This window comes from Rhinoderma darwinii, chromosome 3 (assembly GCF_050947455.1).
Source record: "Rhinoderma darwinii isolate aRhiDar2 chromosome 3, aRhiDar2.hap1, whole genome shotgun sequence".
NCBI lineage: Eukaryota > Metazoa > Chordata > Amphibia > Anura > Rhinodermatidae > Rhinoderma > Rhinoderma darwinii.
Window position 1 is genome coordinate 262113740 of NC_134689.1, and position 5364 is coordinate 262119103.

The following is a 5364-nucleotide window of genomic DNA, read 5'->3' on the forward strand; positions in this document are numbered from 1 at the left end:
GGCCGGTTAGCTCAGTTGGTTAGAGCGTGGTGCTAATAACGCCAAGGTCACGGGTTCGATCCCCGTACGGGCCATGGAAGCTCACTTTTGTTACAGAGTTGAAGAGTTGAATAGTTGATAATATTGAAAAAAGGTCCATCAAATTCAACCTATAAACCTGCCGTGTTGATCCAGAGGAAGGCAAAAACTGTCTTGGAGTGCATTCCAATGTTGTCATTAGGGGAAAAATTCCTCCCTTACTCCAAATATGGCTATTAGAATAAATTCCTGGATCAAAGTTCCATCTCCAGAATCTGGTACAAATATGATGAAATTTTATATTTTTCAAAAAAACACTTTTCAATGTGGCAGAGAGTTCAATCGTCGAACTTCTCTTACAGTAAAGAATCCCCGTCTGTGATGAGGTCCTTTAATTACCTTGCTTTCCCTTCTTTGCACGCATTCTAGTTCAGCAATGTCCTTCTCATACACAGGTGCTTAAAACTGTACACAATATTCCATGTATGGTGTAACCGGTGATTTATAGAAATGCAGAGTTTGTTGCATGAAATCATCTTAGAGGTCCAATTTCAACCTTAAGGACAAAAATAATATCTTGATTTTGCCTCTTTGTATTCCGATAGTCATAACTTTATTATTTTTCCGTCCTCATAGTCATATAAGGGCTTGTTTTTAGCGAGACAAGTTCTTGTTTTTAATGGCAGCATTTAATGTACCATATAATGTACTGAAAGAAAACTCTTTGTGGGGTGGAATGGAAAACACAAAAGCAATTTGTCCAATGCTTTTTGAGTAGTAAAAATTTCAAGTTTATTTTATTATTCAGGTTAATAGGATATCAATATGAATACACGTTTGCATGTATTTTCTACTGACGTGACGTGAATCTTTGGTGTAAAAGTGGCCGGTTAGCTCAGTTGGTTAGAGCGTGGTGCTAATAACGCTAAGGTCACGGGTTTGGGCCATGGTAGCTCACTTTTGTTACATGCTTGTTACAGAGTTGAATAGTTGATAATATTGAAAAAAGGTCCATCAAATTCAACCTGTAAACCTGCCGTGTTGATCCAGAGGAAGGCAAAAACTGTCTTGGAGTGCATTCCAATGTTGTCATTAGGGGAAAAATTCCTCCCTTACTCCAAATATGGCTATTAGAATAAATTCCTGGATCAAAGTTCCATCTCCAGAATCTGGTACAAATATGATGACATTTTATATTTTTCAAAAAAACACTTTTCAATGTGGCAGAGAGTTCAATCGTCGAACTGCTCTTACAGTAAAGAATCCCCGTCTGTGATGAGGTCCTTTAATTACCTTGCTTTCCCTTCTTTGCACGCATTCTAGTTCAGCAATGTCCTTCTCATACACAGGTGCTCAAAACTGTACACAATATTCCATGTATGGTCTAACCGGTGATTTATAGAAATGCAGAGTTTGTTGCATGAAATCATCTTAGAGGTCCACTTTCAACCTTAAGGACAAAAATAATATCTTGATTTTGCCTCTTTGTATTCCGATAGTCATAACTTTATTATTTTTCCGTCCTATTTATATTTTAAATTTTATATTTTTCAAAAAAACACTTTTCAATGTGGCAGAGAGTTCAATCGTAGAACTTCTCTTACAGTAAAGAATCCCCATCTGTGATGAGGTCCTTTAACCCCTTAACGCCGAAGGACGGATATATCCGTCCTCAGCAGCTGCTAGTTCGCGCAGGAGGACGGATATATCCGTCCTGTGATCGCGCGGGTACTGACAGTTTACCCACGCGATCAGCGGCAGGAGCACGGCTGTTATACACAGCCTGGCTCCTGCTGCAACTGCCGGAATCGAAGCACGCGCCGATTCCGGCAGTTTAACCCATTAAATGCCGCTGTCAACAGTGACAGCGGCATTTAATGTGTTTGACAGAAGGGGGAACTCCCTCTGTCTCCCGATCGGCGCCCCCGCAAACAAATCGCGGGTCTCCGTCGGGTTTCCATGACAGCCGGGGGTCTAACAAAGACCCCCAGGTCTGTCTTCAGCATCTGCCTGTTAGGCGATGCCAGAGGCATGACCTAACAGGTTGCCTGTCAGTTTTACACTGACAGGCAATAATGCTTTGGTATACGAAGTATACCAAAGCATTATATATGCGATCTGCACATCGCATAGTGAAGTCCCCTGGTGGGACTAAAAAAAAAAAAGTAAAACCGTTAAATAAAGTTTGTGAAAAAAAAAATAAAAAAAATTACAGTCAAAGTCAAATAAAACTACTTTTTTGCCCCAAAAAGTGGTTTTATTTAATAAAACGGTCAAAACAAATCACACATACACATATATGGTATCCCCGCGATCGTAACAACTTGACCAATAAAATGAACACATTAATTAAACCGCCGGATGAACGGCGTCCAAAGAAAACGCAAAAAACAACGGCAAAATTCTCTCTTTTCTCCCATTCCCCCCATAAAAAATAAAATAAAAGTTCATCTATAAGTCCTATGTACCCCAAAATAGTACTAATGAAAACTACACATTGTCCCGCAAAAATCAAGCCCACGTACGGCCACATCGACGGAAAAATAAAAAAATGACGGCTCTTGGAACGCGGCGATGCAAAAACAAGTAATTTTTTTCTAAAAGGGTTTTTATTGTGCAAACGTAGAAAAAACATATAAAACCTTTATACATTTGGTATCCCTGTAATCGTGCCGACCCATAGAATAAAGTTAACATGTTATTTACGCTGCATAGTAAACGGCGTAAATTTATAACGTGAAAATTAATGCTGGAATAGCTGCTTATTTTCAATTCTCTCCTAAAATAAAGTTAATAAAAGTTAATCAATATGTTATAAGCATCTAAAAATGGTACAATTACAAAATACAACTCGTCCCGGAAAAAACAAGCCCTTATACGGCTATATAGACGGAATACAAAAACAGTTACGACTCTTGGAATTCGACCGTGGAAAAACAAAAAATAATCCTTGGTCATTAACGTGCAAAATGGCCCGGTCATTAAGGGGTTAATTACCTTGCTTTCCCTTCTTTGCACGCATTGTAGTTCAGCAATGTCCTTCTCATACACAGGTGCTCAAAACTGTACACAATATTCCATGTATGGTCTAACCGGTGATTTATAGAAATGCAGAGTTTATTGCATGAAATCATCTTAGAGGTCCAATCTCAACCTTAAGGACAAAAATAATATCTTGATTTTGCCTCTTTGTATTCCGATAGTCATAACTTTATTATTTTTCCGTCCTCATAGTCATATAAGGGCTTGTTTTTAGCGAGACAAGTTCTTGTTTTTAATGGCAGCATTTAATGTACCATATAATGTACTGAAAGAAAACTCTTTGTGGGGTGGAATGGAAAACACAAAAGCAATTTGTCCAATGCTTTTTGAGTAGTAAAAATTGCAAGTTTATTTTATTATTCAGGTTAATAGGATATCAATATGAATACACGTTTGCATGTATTTTCTACTGACGTGACGTGAATCTTTGGTGTAAAAGTGGCCGGTTAGCTCAGTTGGTTAGAGTGTGGTGCTAATAACGCCAAGGTCACGGGTTCGATCCCCGTACGGGCCATGGAAGCTCACTTTTGTTACAGAGTTGAAGAGTTGAATAGTTGATAATATTGAAAAAAGGTCCATCAAATTCAACCTATAAACCTGCCGTGTTGATCCAGAGGAAGGCAAAAACTGTCTTGGAGTGCATTCCAATGTTGTCATTAGGGGAAAAATTCCTCCCTTACTCCAAATATGGCTATTAGAATAAATTCCTGGATCAAAGTTCCATCTCCAGAATCTGGTACAAATATGATGAAACTTTTACTTTCCCTTCTTTGCACGCATTCTAGTTCAGCAATGTCCTTCTCATACACAGGTGCTTAAAACTGTACACAATATTCCATGTATGGTGTAACCGGTGATTTATAGAAATGCAGAGTTTGTTGCATGAAATCATCTTAGAGGTTCAATTTCAACCTTAAGGACAAAAATAATATCTTGATTTTGCTTCTTTGTATTCCTATAGTCATAACTTTATTATTTTTCCATCCTCATAGTCATATAAGGGCTTGTTTTTAGCGAGACAAGTTCTTGTTTTTAATGGCAGCATTTAATGTACCATATAATGTACTGAAAGAAAACTCTTTGTGGGGTGGAATGGAAAACACAAAAGCAATTTGTCCAATGCTTTTTGAGTAGTAAAAATTGCAAGTTTATTTTATTATTCAGGTTAATAGGATATCAATATGAATACACGTTTGCATGTATTTTCTACTGACGTGACGTGAATCTTTGGTTTAAAAGTGGCCGGTTAGCTCAGTTGGTTAGAGCGTGGTGCTAATAACGCCAAGGTCACGGGTTCGATCCCCGTACGGGCCATGGAAGCTCACCTTTGTTACATGCTTGTTACAGAGTTGAATAGTTGATAATATTGAAAAAAGGTCCATCAAATTCAACCTATAAACCTGCTGTGTTGATCCAGAGGAAGGCAAAAACTGTCTTGGAGTGCATTCCAATGTTGTCATTAGGGGAAAAATTCCTCCCTTACTCCAAATATGGCTATTAGAATAAATTCCTGGATCAAAGTTCCATCTCCAGAATCTGGTACAAATATGATGAAATTTTATATTTTTAAAAAAAACACTTTTCAATGTGGCAGAGTTCAATCGTCGAACTGCTCTTACAGTAAAGAATCCCCGTCTGTGATGAGGTCCTTTAATTACCTTGCTTTCCCTTCTTTGCACGCATTCTAGTTCAGTAATGTCCTTCTCATACACAGGTGCTCAAAACTGTACACAATATTCCATGTATGGTCTAACCGGTGATTTATAGAAATGCAGAGTTTGTTGCATGAAATCATCTTAGAGGTCCAATTTCAACCTTAAGGACAAAAATAATATCTTGATTTTGCCTCTTTGTATTCCGATAGTCATAACTTTATTATTTTTCCGTCCTCATAGTCATATAAGGGCTTGTTTTTAGCGAGACAAGTTCTTGTTTTTAATGGCAGCATTTAATGTACCATATAATGTACTGAAAGAAAACTCTTTGTGGGGTGGAATGGAAAACACAAAAGCAATTTGTCCAATGCTTTTTGAGTAGTAAAAATTGCAAGTTTATTTTATTATTCAGGTTAATAGGATATCAATATGAATACACGTTTGCATGTATTTTCTACTGACGTGACGTGAATCTTTGGTGTAAAAGTGGCCGGTTAGCTCAGTTGGTTAGAGCGTGATGCTAATAACGCCAAGGTCACGGGTTCGATCCCCGTACGGGCCATGGAAGCTCACTTTTGTTACATGCTTGTTACAGAGTTGAATAGTTGATAATATTGAAAAAAGGTCCATCAAATTCAACCTATAAACC

General features: G+C 37.8%; 3 non-coding genes across 3 annotated transcripts; all 3 read left to right on the top strand.

Annotated features, from left to right (window-relative positions):
• TRNAI-AAU (transfer RNA isoleucine (anticodon AAU)) lies at positions 1 to 74 on the top strand. The gene has a single exon. It is a non-coding gene; the product is annotated as a tRNA-Ile (tRNA).
• A 3426-nt stretch (positions 75 to 3500) lies between these two features.
• TRNAI-AAU (transfer RNA isoleucine (anticodon AAU)) lies at positions 3501 to 3574 on the top strand. Its single transcript has one exon. It is a non-coding gene; the product is annotated as a tRNA-Ile (tRNA).
• Positions 3575 to 4300: 726 nt separating this feature from the next.
• TRNAI-AAU (transfer RNA isoleucine (anticodon AAU)) lies at positions 4301 to 4374 on the top strand. Its single transcript has one exon. It is a non-coding gene; the product is annotated as a tRNA-Ile (tRNA).
• The last annotated feature ends 990 nt before the right edge of the window (positions 4375 to 5364 follow it).